Below are 21,254 nucleotides of genomic sequence, written 5' to 3' on the forward strand. Positions count from 1 at the left end.
GAATGGTTCACAAATAAACGTATCCAGGTGTTAGAATGGCCAAGTCAAAGTCCAGACCTGAATCCAATCGAGAATCTGTGGAAAGAGCTGAAAACTGCTGTTCACAAACGCTCTTCATCCAACCTCACTGAGCTCGAGCTGTTTTGCAAGGAAGAATGGGCAAGAATTTCAGTCTCTCGATGTGCAAAACTGATAGAGACATACCCCAAGCGACTTGCAGCTGTAATCGCAGCAAAAGGTGGCTCTACAAAGTATTAACGCAAGGGGGCCGAATAATTTTGCACGCCCCACTTTTCATTTTTTTATTAGTTAAAAAAGTTTCAAAAATCCAAAAGATTTCGTTCCACTTCACAATTGTGTCCCACTTGTTTGTGATTCTTCACAAAAAATAAAAATGTTATATCTTTATGTTTGAAGCCTGAAATGTGGCAAAAGGTTGAAAAGTTCAAGGGGGCCGAATACTTTCGCAAGCCACTGTATATCAACTGAAATACAAGTAAAGTAAACTGTATAACTTACAACATGACTAAGAAGAAGAGAGAAGAGGTAGCACAGCAGGAAGGTACACAGGCACAGCGCTAAGCAAAAGGGAATCAAGCAGCAGAAAAATTAGAATGATTTGCACATACACCTATAAAAGGGGAACAGATTCCAACCACACAAACTAAAACTCAGACAGGGATGTCAGCTGCAAGGAAAAATCAGGGGATGACCGCGGGGGTTGATCAAAACAGCGGAATCATCAATGTTACTCTCTGAAGCTAGTGCTCTAATAGACGAGGAGCCATCTCTGAAAGAAGTATTACATGCAGTCAATTCTTGAAAAGAATCCGTGAATCTTCAATCCGTGAAAAAGTGTAACATGTATACCTCCAAAATGGAAGATATGGAAAACAGACTTCGTAGGAATAACATAAGAATTGTGTGACTCCCTGAACCTTGCGAGCGGGTCTATCCGCACAGGATTTATGGAAAAATGGCTTTCAGAGACTTTTGGTAAAGAATCCTTTTCACCATATTTTGCTATAGAGAGAGTACACAGAATTCACTATAATGTGCCATTGCCAAGAGGTCAGTCTAGGCATTTTCTGGTTAAAAAAAAACATACTTAACTGTAAAATCCTTTTCTTTGAGTACATCGTGGGACACAAGAGTAGGCTAATATTCATTTCCTTCTGGGTTATACTTCATCTCCAGGTAAATGGACACTGGTCGACCAAAGGTCTTTAGACAGGAAGTGATCCCCAATATAACCACTCCCATACAGGAAGTACTTCAGGTTTTGTAGCAAGCACCAAATCCTCAAAAAGAGGGGAGGGAGCCTAACTCTGTGTCCCATGATGTACTCAAAGAAAAGGATTTTACAAGCAGGTATGATGAAAAAATACTATTTTCTTTTTCATACATCATGGGACACAGAGTTAGGCTAATATTCATTATCTGCTGGGACGTTCCAGAGCAATAGCTTTGAGGGGAGGGAGACACCCTTCCAAACAATAGCCATCAGACCTTATACGGCAGCCCGCAGTACACCGCGGCCGAAAGCCGAAACCTCGGCTGCTCGAACATCCACTTGATAAAATTTTGTGAACGTATGCACTGAAGACCAGGTGGCAGCCTTACAAATCTGGGCCATAGATACCCGATGGCAAAAAGCCCAGGAGTTTCCTACACCCCTGATAGAATGAGCTGTCACCCTAAAGGGAGGAGCTTTATGTTTCAGACCATAGGCCTGAATGACCAATTGACGGACCCAATCGGCAATGGAAGCTGCCTGCCCCTTCTTGGGTCCTTTTGGTAAAACAAAAAAGGAGTCTGATCCTCGGATCTCCGCAGATCTAGACAAATAAACCTTGACAAAGAATGCAGTCTCTCTTCCGCCGAACAAGGCTGAGAGAAAAAAAAGGCGGCAAAATAATGTCCTGATTTAAATGAAAGGCTGACACCACTTTTGGAAAAAAGGATGGAACAGATCATAACCTGACCCCGTCGTGGTGGAGGATCAGGTACGGTTCCCTGCATGAAAGGGCCGCCAACTCCGACACCCTTCTAGCCGAGGTGATAGCCATCAGGAAGGCTAGCTTGTGTGACAGCAAGCCTAATGGAATTTCCTTGATAGGTTCACATGGTTGTTTCTGTAACACAGACAGCATCAAGTTCAAGTCCCAAGGACACATAGGTGACCTAATGGGGGGAAGCAAGCAAGTTGCCCCCTGCATAAAAGGTTCAGATCAGTGAATGGGAGGCTAAAGGCCTCTGGAAGAATACTGATAGGGCCAAAACTTGACCTCTGATTGTACTCAAAGCCAATTTGATTTCCACAGCTGACTGTAGAAAAGAGAATTCTCCCAATCACGTATTTCTGAGAATGCCTTATTTTTCCTTCACACCAAGCAATATAAGTCTTCCAGACCTTATGATAGATCTTCCTTGTACAGCTTTTCTGGCATTCACTAGGGTAGACAACACTGGTCCTGAGATGCCACGGTCCTTCAACACCCTGGCTTCAATATCCATGGCGTCAAATTTAGAGACTGTAAACTGGGGTGGAATATAGGACCTTGAGACAGTAGATTGGGGCGCCATGGAAGCGTCCATGGTCCGTCTATTGTCAGTCTCACAACCTCCGGGAACCAGAGCCTTCTGGACCAGGCTGGAAGGAGAGGTATCGGAGGGAAAGCACAAACCATGGCGTACTGGCTCCATGGAACTACCAGAGCATCTGCTTCGATTGCCAGAGGATCTCTTGTTTGGGACACAAACTGCTGTAGTTTGTTGCTGAACCTGGATGCCAGTAGGTCGACCTCTGGCCATCCCCAACATTGGCAAGTTTCCTTGAACACCCCTGGGTGTAGGGATCATTCCCCCGGCAGATGTGCTGGTGGCTGAGATAATCTGCTTTCCAGTTTTCTACTCCTGGGATATGGACTGCCGATAGAATCGGCACATGGCTGAACGACTCCTGGTACCACCTTGGTGGTTTATATAGGCCACTGAAGTGGCATTGTCGGACTGAACCCTGATAGGGTAGTCCTGAAGCTCCACCGTCCAGGACTGTAGTACTGTCGTCCTGCCCGTAATTCCAGGACCTTGATGGGCAGGATCTATTTTGTCCTTGACCATTCCCCTTGAGCTGTGAGCCCCTCTAAGGTCACTCCCCAGCCCGAGAGACTGGCATCTGTAGTCAGTACTCTCCAAGTTACCAGGAGGAAGGATCTTCCCCTTCGCAGGTTCTGATCCTGCAACCACCAGCTTAGGCTTAAGCGTACCCAAGGAGATAAGAAAATTGGATAATCCAGGGCTTGTCCTCTCCAGTTCCAAGCCAACAAGATGTCTTATTGTAGAAGCCTGGAATGGAACTGGGCATAGGGCACTGCCTCGAATGAGGATACCATCCTCCCTATAGAACCGAATGGAGGGTTGTCTAGTGCCTCTTATCTGACCTACCTGATCCTTGAGGGCACAGATCCTTGCGGGTGGCAAGAATACTCTTGCTTGGACCATATCTAGGATCAGACCTAAATACTTTAGACTTTGAGCTGGTCTCAAGGTTGACTTTTCAGTATTTATGATCCAGCCTAAGCTTTCTAAATACCACACTGTGCATGTTATGCTCTGTTGTAGAGCCTGTAGTGAGTGATCTCTGAGGTCATCCAGATACCCGAGCACCAGGATCCCTTGGGCCCTTAAAAGACCCAGTACTGGTGCTAGGATCTTTGATCTTTGTGAACACCCGGGGAGCTGTAGAAAGCCCAAAGGGTAGAGCCACAAACTGAAAATGACGTTCCTCTACTGCGAATCGCAGGAACCTCTGATGAAGCTGAAAGATGGGTACATGTAAATACGCATCCTTTATATCGATGGAGGCTAGAAAGTCTCCCATCTGGAGTGAGGCTACTACTGAGTGGACAGACTCCATCCAAAAGGACTGGATCAGTAGATACTGGTTCAAGGATCTTCGGTCCAAAATGGGCCTTGTGTCCCCGTTTGGCTTTTTAACCGTAAATAGGTTTGAGTAAAACCCTGCACCCCTTTCAGGTAGAGGAACCTCTACAATAACTCCTTGATGCACTAAATGATGTAATGCCTAAAGTAATAAGTCTCTTTGTGGAACCCCCCACAACTCCGGCTTGTATCCGCGGGATATACTTGAGGTGACCCACTCATCCTGAACTATTGTTGTCCAAATCTCCCTTCCCCCCACCCAATGGAGTGGGGGCGTCCCCTTAAAAGGAGGGCTTGGTGCTGGGTTTAGAAGAATTTTGGACCCATGGCTTTTTCTGGCCCTAGCGCCCTGTTGGCGGGGGAACTGCCTTGGCGCTGAGACATTTGAGGAAGCAGTCCTTGAGGTTTTAAACGAGGGACGCCTGGTGCTTTTCTTCACAGGAAGTAGAGAACTCTTCCCCCAGGAAATCTTTCGGATATAATTTGTCCAAGTGATCACCAAATAAACGTTCCACATGAAAGGGGAAACCTGCCAATACCTTTTTACAAGGAAGCTCGGCTGACCAGTTCTTAAGCCACAAAAGTCTGCGCATATTTACAGACAAAGGAGCCAAAATGAGAAACCTGCTGTATTTAATCCTTTAAAGGAGTCAACAGCAAAACACAGTGCTCGAGGAATATCTGCCTTATTATCAGGCAGATCATCCTCCTGGTTAGGCCTGTCAGGCCGTCTGATCTGATCCTTTATGGACTGGTAGATCCCAATTGCTACAACAGCTGGCTGAATAGCTGAACTGGCCAAAGAAAAGAAAGCCTTTAATAATGACTCCATATTCTTGTCAACAGGGTCTTTCAAGCCCTGTGCGTTATCTACCGGACAAGTTAAGTTCTTGTTTAACTGCTTGCTGACCGCCGGCTGTCAATTGACGTTGCGGGTGGGCGTCATATGACGGCCTCGCTTTCCCGGCCCACCAGGTGTCACTGGGCACTCGGTGCGCGTGCCCGGCGGCCGTGATGTCCGCCGGGCACCCGCGATTGCCGGTAACACAGCAGGACCGTTGATCTGTGCGTCTGTAAACACACAGAGCCACGGTCCTGTCAGAGGAGAGGAGACCGATGGTGTGTTCCCAGTACAGAGGAACACCGATCGGTCTCCTCCCCTAGTGAGTCCCCTCCCCCTACAGTTAGAAACACTCCCTAGCAAACACAGTTAACCCCTCGATCACCACCTAGTGTTAACCCCTTCCCTGCCAGTCACATTTATACAGTAATCAGTGCATTTTTATAGCACGGATCGCTGTATAAATGTGAATGGGCTCCAAAAATGTGTCAAAAGTGTCCAATGTGTTAACCGCAATATCGAAGTCACGATATAAAATCGCAGATAGCCGCCATTACTTGTAAAAAAAAAAAAAAATAATAATAAAAATGTTATAAATTTATCCCATTTTGTAGACGCTATAACTTTTGCGCAAACCAATCAATATACGCTTATTGCTATTTTTTTTACCAAAAATATGTAGAAGAATACGTATCGGCCTAAACTGAGGAAAAAATTTGTTTTAAAGAAAAAAAAAATTGGATATTTATTATCGCAAAAAGTAAAAAATACTGTGTTTTTTTTTTCCAAACTTGTCACTCTTCTAATGTTTATAGCGCAAAAAATAAAAACCGCAGAGGTGATCAAATACCACCAAAAGAAAGCTCAGTTTGTGGGGAAAAAAATGATAACAATTTAATCTGGGTACAGTGTTGTATGACCGCGCAATTGTCATTCAAAGTGCGACAGCGCTGAAAGCTGAAAAATGGCCTGGGCAGGAAGGGGGTGAAAATGCACTGTATTGAGGTGGTTAAGGAAGAGACTGCTGCATCTACGGCTGGAATGCTCCACTTCTTAACAAACTTTTCATTTATGGGATATAAAAGGGAAAACCTCTTAGGAGGAACAAAAATTCTGTCAGCATGTTCCCAATCAGCATACCCTGCCCATTCCAACAGTGGGTGTAAGGGGAAAGCCTGTGTGGCCTGAAGAGGCCTCGGGGATCCCAAAGAGTACCAGGGAGGCTCAGTAACCTCTGCAAGAGGCAACTTAAATGGAGGCAATCATGCCAGCAATCCTGTGCTCTAACCCAGCTAGGGCTGAGGACAGTTCATTCCCTAGTGATAAAGGGTGAAGCAGCAGCCTTGACTGTAGGCACAATCCCAGATAGGCGCAGCGTCTCAGATTGCCCAGAAGCCTCTGGTCCTTCAGGGGATATAACACTAGGGATACGACTAGGTTCGTAAGGAACTACTGATGACATAGGTGTGTTCTTTTCTGCACTGTTAGTCTTGCTCCTCTTTTTTGAAGACATTTACTAGCCACAAAAAAGGAGTACCTGGGTGTAGTATGTTGTGGAAATTTTATTATATTGACTCATGTGGACATTTTATTCTAGGATGCGTGTTTTATAGATTGTCATCTGTCTTCCTGTGTCTGATTTATCTAGCAGAGCACACTTGGGATGAATCGGGACCAGCGGTAAAACCTTCTCATGGGCTTGGAGATGTGTTCTCGGAGTGTGTGGGAGTTTGTCGGTTTGTAAGTATCAAGCGCAATGCGCTGAGCTTCTTTCCTTCAAATGTCCAAGTACATTAGAGAAGCGAAGTCCACATAATGAGAGAAACATTATCTCTCTGTTGTGGCTATGCTATCTCTTTTAGATACATATCTGATTTTATAAGAGGACATTGGTATCTGCCTTGTTGGTATACTCGTACCGTATATTGGCAACAGCAGTGGCAATGTCCCCGCAGACCATCTCAAGCCTGTAAGAACAAGTAGAATGATCTTACTAGATACTGGTTACTCAGAGCAGCATTGAATAGGCTTCATGCTGACCAAGATGGTGGATGTGCATGCATGTGGCTGGGCGGGGGGCAGTGTACACGCCTCAAGTGGGTGAGACGTGCACTCCCCCCCCCCCCCCCAATCCTGTGGATGTCCACCCCTTTACGGTTGTCATTTCCTGTGATGTCATTTCCTGTGATGTTATTTTGCATGGAGGAAGCGATTGGCTGTTGGGGCCCATGACTTCCTGTTTGTCATCCTTTTTGTTGCCCATAAATAAACAAAGTGCCTGTGGTCGTGAGGTCAGACACATCGAGACTCCAGCTTGAAGCAGCATCTTTTCTGATTCTGTCTGGTGCCACTGAAGTACTTCAATTTCCTTATACCAAAGAGCTTGATACAAACGTGCTTTTAAGCACAAAGGAATTGTTTTGTGCTTTGTGTGCATTTTGACGCGGCAAGTGCACATTTTGGCACAGTGTGGATTTATGTACAAAGCCCAAGAAAATTTCCATGACAAGTATTAACACACCTCAGAAGGGAGACCCTTTAATAGGGATCACCAAGCCCCTATGCAAAAATCCTGCCTTACCTTTAGCCTGCCAAGCAACACCTGGTGACTCGCCTGCCCTGGGTAAGGAAAAAATGAACCGCTGCAAATGCCTGGTTCAGAGCCTGCTCTGTGTCCCACAGCTGCCTTCTGGAAGCACAACATGCTTGGCATACACAGCGTAAATAAGCTGGCTGTACGCTGGAACGTTCTGTGTGAACGCACGGGCCTGGTGAATGGGCGTGGCTGTATTCGCGTCTGGCGTGAACCTTCAGTAATACTTCATATTCCCATCGCACACATTCCTGGATGAGCTCACGGATAAGGGTGCTGCAGCAACCACCAGCTGGATACTGGTTCAAGTCACAATGAAAATATTTGCCAGCACACCATGGAACGGCGTAGATAGCGTCCAAACGTGTAATTTATTGCATGATCACAACACAAGGAGAGTGCAACGTTTCGCAGTCACGCGGGACCCCTTCGTCAGGCATCACATGCACCCAGATGAAGGCTACAGCGCATGAACGTACATGCGCCATTGCCAAATGGCGCCTCGCCATGCGCCATCATACGGGTAAAAAACAGCCAGACACAAGCAAAAAAGGTAAACTCTGCAAACACCTACAGCTAGCCCCAAAAAAAACTCCCCCGAATGGTCACCGCACACAGGTATCCAGCCTCTAGCTAGTTTGATTGTTACAATCACTGGGACACCCCACAATAATAATAATAGGATTTTTAAAACAGCCTACCTGTAAAATCCTTTTCTTTGAAGTACATCACGGGGCACAGAGCCATAGTAGTTACTATGTGGGTTATAGGCCACCTTCAGGTGATGAACACTGGTACGCCCTAAGATAAAAAGTGCACTCCCTATATAACCCCTCCCACTATTGGGAGGATCTCAGTTTTGTAGCAAAGCGATTACTTGTTGAATCCATTTAGAATAGTAGATTTCAATGCTGCCTGTCCTCCTTTAGGATTTTCAGGCAACACGAATAAAAACATCCGTTTTTCGAATCTGAGCAATCGCCTTTAAGTAGACATTGGCTTCTCTCACCACATCAAAAAAATGTAGTGATTTTTTTTTCCAAAGAACAGGGTTCTGGAAAAAGGACGGTAGAACAATATCCTGGTTTAGATAAAAACCTGATACTGCCTTTGGTAAAAAGTTAGGATGAGGACGCAATACTACCTCATCCTTGTGAACAAAAATATGGCTCTTTACAAGAAAGAGCAGCCAATACTGATACCCTTTCTTGCAGCAGATATGGTTACCAGAAAAAATAGTTTCCTTGTCAAAAAAGCACCAAGGGAATATGTCGTATCATCCCAAAAAAGTCTGTTTTGTAAGGCCGACAAAACTAAATTCAAGTCCCAAGGATTCAGGGGTTACTTAACCAGAGATTAAGTTGCGTTACCCCCTGAATAAAGTTATGGACCAAAGAATGCGAAGCAAGTGGTCGTTGAAATAATATCGATAAGGCCGAGACCTGTCCTTAGAAAGCACTCAAGGCCAGCTTTATTTCTCACTCCATGTGCAGAAAAAAACCAAGGACTCTACCTAGACTTATTTCCTTGGGGCAGCTCCTGGTTTCACACCAGGAGACATATGTTTCCCAGACTCCATAATATATAACCATGGAGGCTGGCTCTGCATAAACCAAGGTAGAAAAACTACCGAACCTGACAGCCCACGCTTCTTCAGAGTGTGGGCCTCAATAGCCAAACCGTTACATTTATCGTTTGTAAAGTAGGATGGAACTTCAGACTCTGCGAGAGAAGGTCTGCCCACGAAGGTAGGGTCCATGGGTTCCCTACTGCCATCTCTATGATCTCTGCATACCGAGATTTCCTGGACCCCGCTGGGGTTACAAGAATCAACGACTTCCCTTCCTGCTTGATCCTGTGAAGAAGTTGTGGATGCAGGCAGAATAGGGGGGAATGCACAAATAGTGAGAACCGATTTCACAGGATTAGCAAGACATCTGTTCCACATGCTAGCGTATCCTTTGTTCTTCACAAAGTTGTCAATCTTATTTGTTGATCCTGGACGCAAACAGATCTATGTCTGGGATTCCCTATCCTTGACATATTGAAAGGAAGATCGGGGTAAAGGAACCAATCTCCCAGGAAAAACTGCTGGCGACTCAAGTAGTCCGTCTGCCAATTTTCTACTCCTAGAATGAAAACTGCCGTTAGGCAAAGTACATTGTTTTCTTTCCAAGATAGGATAAGCTTCACCTTTCTCTGGGCCGCACAACTTCTTATGCCCCCTTGGTGATTAATATAGGCCATTGCTGTGGCATAAACGGATCGACTCCTAGCAGGACAATACCTTAAACTGAAAGTTTAGGCCTCAGAACCAAGCGTTCTGCCTGAATTTTTAAAATGTTAATGGGCAAGGCCATTTCTGATCTAGGCCACCTCTCCTGGACAGCTGCCTCTTTCAGGACTGTCCCCCAACCTAAACAAAAAAAGGTTGGCATATGTTGATACTATTTCCCAGGTAACTGAAATAAGGTTGTTCCCCTTCGCAGATTTTTGGATGTTAACCATAAACTGAGGCTCCGGCGCACTCAGCCTACAGCACCTGGTATTTCCAGGTGGTCTTTCATCCGGGTACTAACCAGGCCCGACCCTGCTTAGCCTCCAGGATCAGACGAAATTGAGCACTTACCAGGGTGATGTGGCCGTAGGCTTTGGAGTCAGACACACATGTGGTGACCATACTTTTGGTCTAAGCGGGCTACCGACTGGTCTAACAAAAACAGATCAACTAGGTAAACCATAATCGTTGTACCTTGGGCCCTCAATCTGGCTAGAAAAGGAGCCAGAACCTTGTACTTGAGGTGTAGCAGCTGGATTGGAAAGCAGAGCTACACACTGAAAAAGAAGATTTTCTACTTTGAAAGAAAATATTACTAGTGAGCGAGGAAATAGGCATATAGAGATATGCATTCTACATGCAAAAAGGGGGAGATTATATTCAGCAATTGAATTTTAGATTTTTGAGATCTATAAAGTCCATTTGGATTTAACCAAATCCTAATCTCTTGATCTGAGAAAAACGGTTTGTACGTTGGAGCTATTGAGGAAGTCCCCCATTCGTCTTGACATTCCTTTTGCCAGATCCCTGAGAACTGTAGAAGAATACTCCCCTATTGAGCAAGCGCGGGTACCTCCTCATAAGGAGGCTACAGTATCTTGTAGGCCCTCCTCCCTCAAGAACTCTTTCGTTCCTGGGGTTAACCCTGAGGATTACCCTTTGAACCTGACGGCGGAGGCCGGCGTGACTGCCTGGAGGCTGATGCCCCTGGCACAGAAGAAGGAACTTTGAAATAAAAAACACAATTAGTCCTTCATTTAAAAGGCAAAAGGGGTATCTTTCTTTTGCTAGAAATTCTTTGGATTTATCCAAAATATCCCCAGATAGCGGTCTTACCGCAAAAGGGAAGACTAGCCAGGAGCTTCTTGCACGGTGCTTAGCGAAAGTGCAATCTGTCATAGCAACTATTGCAAACATAAAGCTGCCTCCTGGACCTGCTGAGCAGGATAACCTTAAACACCTGTTAAAACTGGTTTCTCAACAGAAAGGGGAGAAAATAGTGAGGAGAGCCTGGAAGCTGCTGTGTAGTGCGGTGTGCCAATCGTTTTTTTTTCTTTTTTTAGAGCTTCTTCCTCTTGAAGAGGGGTAGCAAATGGCACGGGTGGGGGGAATCTGGTGGGGAGGAAAACCCCCCCAGACTTAGCGGAGGTCTGCTGCTGGCTGGAGGAGATGGAAGCTGCTGCTCCGGCCACATCGTGAGCTCTCTGAGGAAGCGTGAGAAGGTATATGCTCTATACAGCTCCCAGTGGTGACACATAAGCATGACAACATTTACTTATTTAAAGGAGACATTCATAAGAAAATTCAAAAATTTCTTAGAAAAACTCCACTTACCTTTCCCGCCGCAGGATTTTCTGTGGTAAAATCAACAGACCCAAACTTCACCCTTCACGGTGGGTTCTGTTATACCTTCAGGAGCTGGGGATCCTGGAGGAAACCCACATTCCTGGACCTGTAATAGCAATAGCCTTACTACCAAAAAGTACTGGATCCCAGGGTCCAGCTCTCTAAAAAGAGAGGCGTTTACAGGCAAGACCTTGTTTCTTCGGACAGGAAGCCCGGGTACCATTCAATTCGGCCTAAAAGACACTTTGAATGGATCCGGCTGCATGGCTAGCCCCAGCAAGGATTACTCCAGTGGAGCTCAGCACAACACATCTTTACTCGTGACCAACACCTTAGACACTGGCGAAAAAACTGAGATACTCCCAATAGTGGGAGGGGTTATAGAGGGAGTGCACTTTTTATCTTAGGGCGTGCCAGTGTCCATCACATGAAGGTGGCCTATAACCCACATAGTAACTACTATGGCTCTGTGTCCCGTGATGTACGATAAGAGAAAGGGGTTTCACTTACCCATTCAGGCACAGGGCAGCTTAGAAACTAAGAGCCCAATCTTGACCCTTCACGGTGGGTTCCTGTCGCTTGAGGACCTTCAAGGACTGGATACCCTTTTCACGTTTAGGGTCCACTCCCTTGGATCTGTACAGCACCCTCCAGGAATGCTTTCGCGCTGTGGTGTCCAGTATTCCACTTCGCAGGGTCCAGCGCCCGGAGGCCGCATTACAGGCAAAACCTCGCAGGATCTTGAGTCTTCTTTGTGAGGCTCGGGTACCATTTATCTAGCATGTCAAATAGATCCGATTGGTCAATCCCTTGATTCCTTTGAGAACCGTTTGTGGGACTAGAGACCTGGAGCTCAGAGAGCTCAAACAACCGTGCCATCCACCTTGCAGACACTGGTAAAAAAAAACTGAAGTACTTCCTGTATGGGAGGGATTATATAGGGGATAACTTCCTGTCTAAAGACCTTTGGTCTACCAGTTTCCATTCACCTGGAGATGAATTATAACCCAGCAGGAAATGAATATTAGCCTAACTCTGTGTCCCATGATGTATGAAAAAGAAATGTTCTTTTTTTTTAAGGATAAGGGCAATATATTACAAAAGGCAAGAGAGAAAAAAAGAGTTTATCTATAATGTAACTAAAATTTCAATATATCCATATTTTTCTCCGGAATTACAGAAGAAAGGGGCTAGGTTTATGGAGATTAAAAAGAGACTGCAACACTTGAAAATGACATACGCCATGTTATATCCGGCGCAGTTGCGCATAACTGCTTTTGGTGAGGTACTTTTCTTCAATACATTAAAAAAAAGCACTGGCGTGGCTGAAATAAAAAGTGAATGGAAATTGCGGAATAATTATTATGAAACTTACATGAACAGGAAAGGTGTTGAAACCAAGTAGTGGATTAGATTGAAAATAACGTTTTCTCCTATAGAAAATAGAAATGAGTGGGAGTGGAAAGCTACAGGTTTTTTTTTTCCCTTTGTTTTTTGCCAAAGAAATTTTTTTACACGGGATTTGTCAGAAACTTTTTTTGATTTTAAAGTTTCTGGGTACTATAAGGAAGGTAAAGGGAAATAGGCAGGGAAGAGAAAGGTTAGATATCACATTTATCACATATGGCCCAGGTGTGGAAAATGAGAGAATATTTTTACATGGGTTTTTTTTTTTTTTTTTTACTGTTTTCCTGCTCGTTGGCCGAGGAATGGCCAGATGAGAGGGAGAAAGGATTATTTTTTTTGGTTGTTTATAGAGTTTTTTGGGTTATGAAAAAATAAATTCACTACTATGGAAAAAGGAATTTGTATGTAAAGATGTCACTGATACACAAAGTACACATTATATAAAATACACATTGAGATAAATAAGGATAATGAATTTAGGTAAAAGGATATTAACCACTTAAGGACTAGCCTCGTTTTTGATTTTAGGTGTTTACATGTTTAAAACAGGTTTTTTTTTGCTAGAAAATCACTTAGAACCCCCACACATTATATATTGTTTTTTTTCTAACACTCTAGAGAATAAAATGGCAGTCAATGCAATACTTTTTTTCTGCACCGTATTTGTGCAGCGGTCTTATAAGCGCACTTTTTTTTTGAAAAAATTCACTTTTTTGAATAAAAAAAATAAGACAACAGTAAAGTTAGCCCAATTTTTTTTATATTGTGAAATATGTTACGCCAAGTAAATTGATACCCAACATGTCACGCTTCAAAATTGCGCCCGCTCGTGAAATGACGTCAAACTTTTACCCTAATAAATCTCCATAGGCGACGTTTAAAAAATTCTACAGGTTGCATGTTTTGCGTTACAGAGGAGGTCTAGGGCTAGAATTATTGCTCTCGCTCTACCGGTCGCGGCGATACCTCACGTGTGGTTTGACCACCGTTTTCATATGCAGGCGCTGCTCACGTATGTGTTGGCTTCTGCTTTTTTTTTTTTCCTTATTTTATTTATTTTTCACTGTTTTTTTTTTTTTTAATTTGGATCACTTTTATTCCTATTACAAAGAATGTAAACATCCCTTGTAATAGAAAAAAGCATGACAGGTCCTCTTAAATATGAGATCTGGGGTCAAAAAGTCCTCAGATCTCATATTTACACTAAAATGCAAAAAAAATAAATAAATTGTCTTTTGAAAAAATGACAAAAAAAAATATGCCTTTAAGACAAATGGGCGGAGCTGACGTTATGACGTCGCTTCCGCCCTCCTATGGTATGGAGACAGGTGGGGGCCATCTTAGCCTCACTCATCTCCATACCCAGGAAGTGACAGGTCCCGATCGCCTCCGCCGCTACCGACGGCTCCAGTAAGCGGCGGAGGGTGCGGGAGAGCGGCGGGTGGCCGCATATGTTTAATATGATTTTAACTTTTGATTTTGAAGATGCAATTTATGAATATATGCTCTTGGAATATCCGAGGGCTGGGTGATCCAATAAAGAGAAAAGCAGTCTTTTCCACTATAAACATGTATAAAGCTGTGGTACTCTGTCTGCAGGAGACGCATTTGACAAAAGAAACAACTTGGTATTTAAAACAAAGGAATTTTCAAACCCAGTACCACTCAGTGCACACATCATATTCAAGGGGCTTGAGCATTTTGACTGGTGCTGGGGTTGCGTTCTCTTGCAGACAGGCTGTCATAGATGATAATGGCCGATATATTTTTCTTTATTGTACTTTTGAATATATGGGATGCATCTTAGCTAAAATATATACATCCCGCCTCCATTAAAATTTGAAGTAATATATACGGTAAGTTGATATCAATTATCTCTGATAAACCCAATGTCCCAGTTTTGGTGGAGGGAGACTTTAATGCAGTAGTGGGTGGGAAAATGGATAGGTATCCATTAGGAAGGCTCCATGATCAAGGATCTGATAGAATGTTTTACCAGCTAGTAAATGAAATAGGTTTGAAAGATATATGGAGATTAAGGAACCCGACGGAACAACAATATTTGTGTTTTTCAAAGACTTATACACTTTTGAGGATTGATTTGGCTCTAGGTAGCGAAGACATGTTAGCTTATATCAAGAATATTAAATATATGTCCAGGGGGCTTTCAGACCATTTGCCATTGGTGCCAACAATATGTCAAGGAGAAGATTACAAAAAGGCAGTGGAAAATAAAAACTTTTTGGTTGGAACTGGTGGGGGACCCGAAGGGAATAGTATCAGCTAAATCAGGAGTATACAGAAATGAATTCTGACAAGGCACCTTTGGGGGTGGTCTGGGACTCCCTTAAGGCCCTCCTCAGGGGTATACTGAGACAGCAGGTGGCGAAAATAAAAGAAGCAAACCAGAGAGCAGGAGGTGACTGCTATGCAAAGTGTTATGGAGGCAGAAAGAAAATATATAGAAGTATCATCTGACGAGGCGCTAGATGACTGGGTAAATGAACAACAGAAATATAAACAAATACTCCTGATAAAAGTGGAAAATAAGCAGTTGTTTCAGAGACAAAACTCTTTTGAAGATGGAGAGTATAGGAAATTTACTGGCCCTACTGGTAAAAACAATAAATCTTACATAGTTACATAGTTACATAGTAGGTGAGGTTGAAAAAAGACACACGTCCATCAAGTCCAACCTATGTGTGTGGTTATGTGTCAGTATTACCTTACATATCCCTGTATGTTGCGGTCATTCAGGTGATTATCTAATAGTTTCTTGAAGCTATCAATGCTCCCCGCTGAGACTACCGCCTGTGGAAGGGAATTCCACATCCTTACCGCTCTTACAGTAAAGAACCCTCTACGTAGTTTAAGGTTAAACCTCTTTTCTTCTAATTGTAATGAGTGGCCCCGAGTCTTATTAAACTCTCTTCTGCGAAAAAGTTTTATCCCTATTGTGGGGTCACCAGTACAGTATTTGTAAATTGAAATCATATCCCCTCTCAAGCGTCTCTTCTCCAGAGAGAATAAGTTCAATGCTCGCAACCTTTCCTCATAACTAAGATCCTCCAGACCCTTTATTAGCTTTGTTGCCCTTCTTTGTACTCGCTCCATTTCCAGTACATCCTTCCTGAGGACTGGTGCCCAGAACTGGACAGCATACTCCAGGTGCGGCCGGACCAGAGTCTTGAAGAGCGGGAGAATTATCGTTTTATCTCTGGAGTTGATCCCCCTTTTAATACATGCCAATATTCTGTTTGCCTTATTAGCAGCAGCTTGGCATTGCATGCCATTGCTGAGCCTATCATCTACTAGGACCCCCAGGTCCTTTTCCATCCTAGATTCCCCCAGAGGTTCTCCCCCCAGTGTATAGATTGCATTCATATTTTTGCCACCCAAATGCATTATTTTACATTTTTCTACATTGAACCTCATTTGCCATGTAGTCGCCCACCCCATTAATTTGTTCAGGTCTTTTTGCAAGGTTTCCACATCCTGCGGAGAAGTTCTTGCCCTACTTAGCTTAGTATCGTCTGCAAATACAGAGATTGAACTGTTTATCCCATCCTCCAGATCGTTTATAAACAAATTAAATAGGATTGGTCCCAGCACAGAACCCTGGGGAACCCCACTACCCACCCCTGACCATTCTGAGTACTCCCCATTTATCACCACCCTCTGAACTCGCCCTTGTAGCCAGTTTTCAATCCAGGTACTCACCCTATGGTCCATGCCAACGGACCCTATTTTGTACAGTAAACGTTTATGGTTTATAAATCTACCAAGGTTATACTAGCAATTAGGACAAGAGAAGGAAGGGTTACTGCATATACACCTGAAATTATAGATGAATTTAAAGATTGTTATAAAACATTGTATAGAACCCAGTGCCAAGAAGTAGAGGGGCAGATGTGGAGTTTATTTCAAGGCTTGGAGATTCCACACCTCTCCGATGAGGATAGGGAGATGTTGGATGCCCCCATAGTTCTGGAAGAACTTTGACAGATAGTAGCAGCGTTGGCGAATCAGAAGGCTCCTGGGCCAGGTGGTTTGCTGGCAGATATATATAAAACATATGGAGAGGTATTGATGCCTGATCTGGTGAAGGTATTTAATGGAGCAACGAAAGAGGGTAGGCTACCAGCATCAATGATGGAATCTACTTTTATAGTTCTACCAAAGGAAGGACCCACTTAATCCTTCTTCCTACAGGCCGATATCCTTGCTGGGCACAGATGTTAAAATCCTTGCGCAGATACTGGCCTCTAGGTTAAAGAAGATAATACAAAAATGTGTGCATCCCGATCAATCAGGATTTATACCGAAAAGGGCAACTAGTATAAATATAAGACGGGTATACTTAAACCTGCAAGTCCTGACAAATAACATGGGATTAAGAGCCATACTGTCATTGGATGCAGCTAAGGTTTTTGATAGCCTGGATTGGCACTACTTAATGGCAGGTTCTGGCAGCCTTTCGGTTTGGTCCAGAGTTTGTTAAATGGATGAAATTTCTATATGGGGAACCTAAAGAGAAAGTTAAAATAAATAATGAGTGCTCAGAAAGATTTCCGTTGACCCGGGGGGATGAGGCAGGGGTGTCCTCTATCGCCCCTGCTCTTCCCTCTGGAAATGGAACCACTGGCTTTAGCTATCAGATCGTCGGTAAATATCCAAGGAGAGAGGAAAGAATAGCATTGTACGCAGATGACTTACTTTTGGGGGATAATCAATCCTCTTTAAAACGGAAGTAAACCCATCCATAAAAGTTTAATTACCGGGACGTGCTGGAAATGTAACACACCCATTGGTTGTGCTCTCAACCAAACTGTCAAACCATGCAATGGCTGGTGTCTAAACTGATCACATGCGGCGGTCCGCCTAATTTTTTTTTTTTTTTAAAGTCAGCAGCTACAAATACTGCAGCTGCTGACTTTTAAAATAAGGACACTTACATGTCTAGGGCTCCCACGATGTCGGCACCCAAAGCCGATCTCTCCCTCGGCTCTCGGGTGCTGCCGCCGCCACCTTCGGTAAGGGAATCAGGAAATGAAGCCTTGCGGCTTCACTTCTTGGTTCCCTACTGCGCATGAGCGAGTCGCGCTGCACAATCCGAATTGTCCCTGCTGTCTCTGGGACCCATGTGTGTCCCAGCAGACAGCGTGCGGGGATGGGAAGAGGCGTAGACTCCTGCGGGAGTCTATGCCCAGAAGTGGGTACAAATACTTGTCTTAGACAGGTATCTGCACCCCCCTCCCCCCCTGAAAGGTGCCAAATGTGACACCGGAAGGGGGGAGGGTTCCGAAAAGCGGAAGTTCCATTTTTGTGTGGAACTCCACTTTATACAGAGGCAAAGATGGCAGCTTCCTTGGCTGAAAACGATAGGGGGGTTTACCTACACTTTAAGTGCAGCGATGGATGCGATAAAAGATTTTGGACGTATTTCCGGTCTAAATATAAACTGGAAAAAATAAATGCCCCTACCAGTAGACCCTATAGAAACCTCCTTGCCTGTTGGGGTTCCACAGATGGAAATAGTCAATAAAATGAAATACCTGGGAATATACAGATATAAATCCTAAACACTAGATTAGTAATAACTTAGCTCCGTTAATAGAAAGATTTAAATGTGGTGCCGATTACCTTTGTCATTGGTAGAAAGATGTAATCTGATAAAGATGATCTGGATGCCAAAACTCATATATCACTATATATATATATATATATATATATATATATATATAAAATCACAACTCGCCACTCTGGATACCAAAGCAACAGTTTCAAAAGGTAGTTGAAACCTAGGATAAAATTACGGGTATTGCAACTGCCGAAAAACAAAAGGGGTAATCTTCTGGAGGGAGAGGAGTTGAATAGGAAAACTATGCTCTTAGGTACAAATCATAACACATTAATGGAGGCTCTGGAAGCTAAGTCGTTGGAAACTTCCCCTACATCTGAGTTGATTAAAAAGTTAAGGAGATGTTGGGATATCAGGGTTATACTGAATTCTCGCCCATATGCGATAATAAAAATCTACAGGAAGTTGAAAATATAGAGAGTAAGGAATGGGAGAGATGTGGTTTGGTGCGATTGGTTCAATTGTACAAATAGACAACCCTTAAGTCATTTCAGGAACTTTGTGAGAAATATGGACTACAGAGACAGTCTTTCTATAAATATTTACAAATTAGACATGCACTGGACAAATAATTTAAAGAAAAGCCATTAGAATGGAGTGGGATTACTGTACTCCGTAGAGTGACTGATATTGGGAACCTATGGAAGGATATGTGAAGTGGCGATAGATGCAAAAGAAGAACTTCCCTGTAGAAGATGATGGGTGGAGGATTTGAGTGATGCAACGGAGGAGCAGTGGAGGTATATACTAGAAGTTGGCCCATTGGTATCACTATCCTCATCACAAAGAACTCTGCATTTGCTGCTACTTCACAGAACATACTATATTCTCCAGAACGTTATTTTTGTTTTGGCGGAGGCCAGATGCTAAATGCCCACGATGTGGGGGATTGAATGGAGATATCCATATGATATGGAGGTGTCCAAAGTTACACAGATATTGGGGGGAGGTTATGGGCACCATAAAAAGGACTTTTGAAGTAGACCTTGCATTGGACCCCATAATATGCATTTTGGGGTATACAAGGGAAGAGGGTGTAGTAAATATTAGACAAAATGCAGTAATTAGGTGTCTGTTTCTAGCGCGGAAATTAATAGCAAGAAAATGGCTAGCAGTAAACCCACCAACTGATAGAGAATGGATAAAAGCGGTATAAAATACAATTAAAAAAGAAAGATCCGTATATATTAACCACTTCAATACTGGGCCATAGTCAAATGATGTCCACAGATGGGATCTCCCATCTTGGGTGGGCGTCATATGATGTCCTCGGCTTCTCGCTGCTCCTGCGGGCCCCCGGGGGCCCGCAGCGCAGCGAGCGGGGATGAGGCGTGTCCCGCGGACACAGCCCATCCCAGATCCGTGTAAAGAGCCAATAAAAAAATATGTCTCTTTACCACGTAACCGGCTGTGTCCAATCACAGCCGGTCACACGTACTGTCCACGTGCACGGCGCTCGTGCGTGCCCCTAGGGCGCGCGCAGAGCAGCGATCGGGGACGAGACTTATCACCCTGACACTGCCCAACCCCGATCGCAGTAAAGAGCCAATAAAATTGGCTCTTTACCACGTGACCAGCTGTGTCCAATCACAGCCGGTCACAGAATGTCAACAAACCACGGTAACAAGATGTTACCGGCTTCTCCTCCTCACACACCAGGATCCTGTTGATCGTTCATTTCCACAGTACATTTGGTTTTGTTTGACAAATTGTTGCAACATCTGGCTGTACAGCTAGGCCTGCAAGAGCAAAGAGCCTTTAAGAGAATATAATTTTTTCTGTCTGCAGAATCCTTGGAAAGAAAAAAAAAAAAAGAAGGAAAGTCAGCTGCAGGTACTAAGGTGCTTTTTTAACACTGAGACAATGTTTCTATTACCAGAACAGCCCACTTTTTAGTGAATTTATATTCCATGGATATAGCATCATAAATTGCCCATTCTTCTGGTTCATGAAGGGGGAATGTCTTTCAGCTTTCACACAAAGTGAAGAATATTCAGGGGACACTTAAATGCGTGCACTGCCAGTAATAGGATATAATGAGTCTCATGATATACCATAAGAGTACTATATATATCTATATCTATCTCCCTCTCTTCTTTAGCCTCTGACCAATCCCCAAGCTCCTCTTGGGGTAAGGATGAGCTTGAGCGTTTGTTATTTTTTAAAATAATAATCTTTTCTTTAGCCAGCCAAATCCACCAGCACCTCTCACTGTAAGGCTGAGCGCAGGTGTTTTCTGTTATTTTTTTTTAAATGATAATCTTTCCTTCAGCCAGCCTAATCCACCAGTGCCTCTCACTGACTGAAAGGAACCGCATTCTGGTTTGATGTGGCCCCCACTTGGAATTTACATATATATCCATCTGTGGCCCCCCCAAGTATATCCATCTGTGGCCCCCAGATGTTATGTTTTTTTTGCTGTGAATATATCCATCTTCTTTAGCTGAACAAATCCCCGAGCTCCGCCGCTCATTGTTAGGATGAGCCGGCCCGGGGTGTGTGTGGTTGGGCGTGTTCAGAAGTCAATGTGCCTGAGCCCACAAGGAAGCTGACAGCTCGCAGCGCCACCGCCAATCACAGGCACTGTGACATTTCCCCAATCTCTGCATCTGCAGTCCACAGATGCAGAGATCGGGAATAGTCACAGTGCCTGCGATTGGCTCTGCGCGCTGTCAGCTTCATAGAGGCTCGGGCACATAGACTTCTGAACACGCCCAGCCACACACCCGGCTCATCCTAACAATGAGCGCGGTGCTCAGGGATTTGTTCAGCTAAAGAAGATAGATATATTCACAGCAAAAAAACAACACGCTCGAGCTTGGGTGCCACAGATGGATATATATGTAAATTCCAAGTGGGGGCCACATCGAACCGGAACGCGGGCCGGACTTTGGACATGCCTGCCTTATATACTACTAGGAAG

At 44.0% G+C, this 21,254-nt stretch overlaps 1 protein-coding gene and 1 pseudogene across 1 annotated transcript in view; both read right to left on the bottom strand.

The window, feature by feature from the left end:
• PTPN11 (protein tyrosine phosphatase non-receptor type 11) overlaps positions 1-21,254 on the bottom strand; it is a 151,744-nt gene that overhangs the window by 19,467 nt on the left and 111,023 nt on the right. The gene's annotated exons all lie outside the window — the stretch shown is intronic.
• LOC141125098 (5S ribosomal RNA) lies at positions 9,910-10,029 on the bottom strand (annotated as a pseudogene).

Source organism: Aquarana catesbeiana, linkage group LG01, assembly GCF_042186555.1.
Source record: "Aquarana catesbeiana isolate 2022-GZ linkage group LG01, ASM4218655v1, whole genome shotgun sequence".
In the NCBI taxonomy this organism is placed as follows: Eukaryota; Metazoa; Chordata; class Amphibia; order Anura; family Ranidae; genus Aquarana; species Aquarana catesbeiana.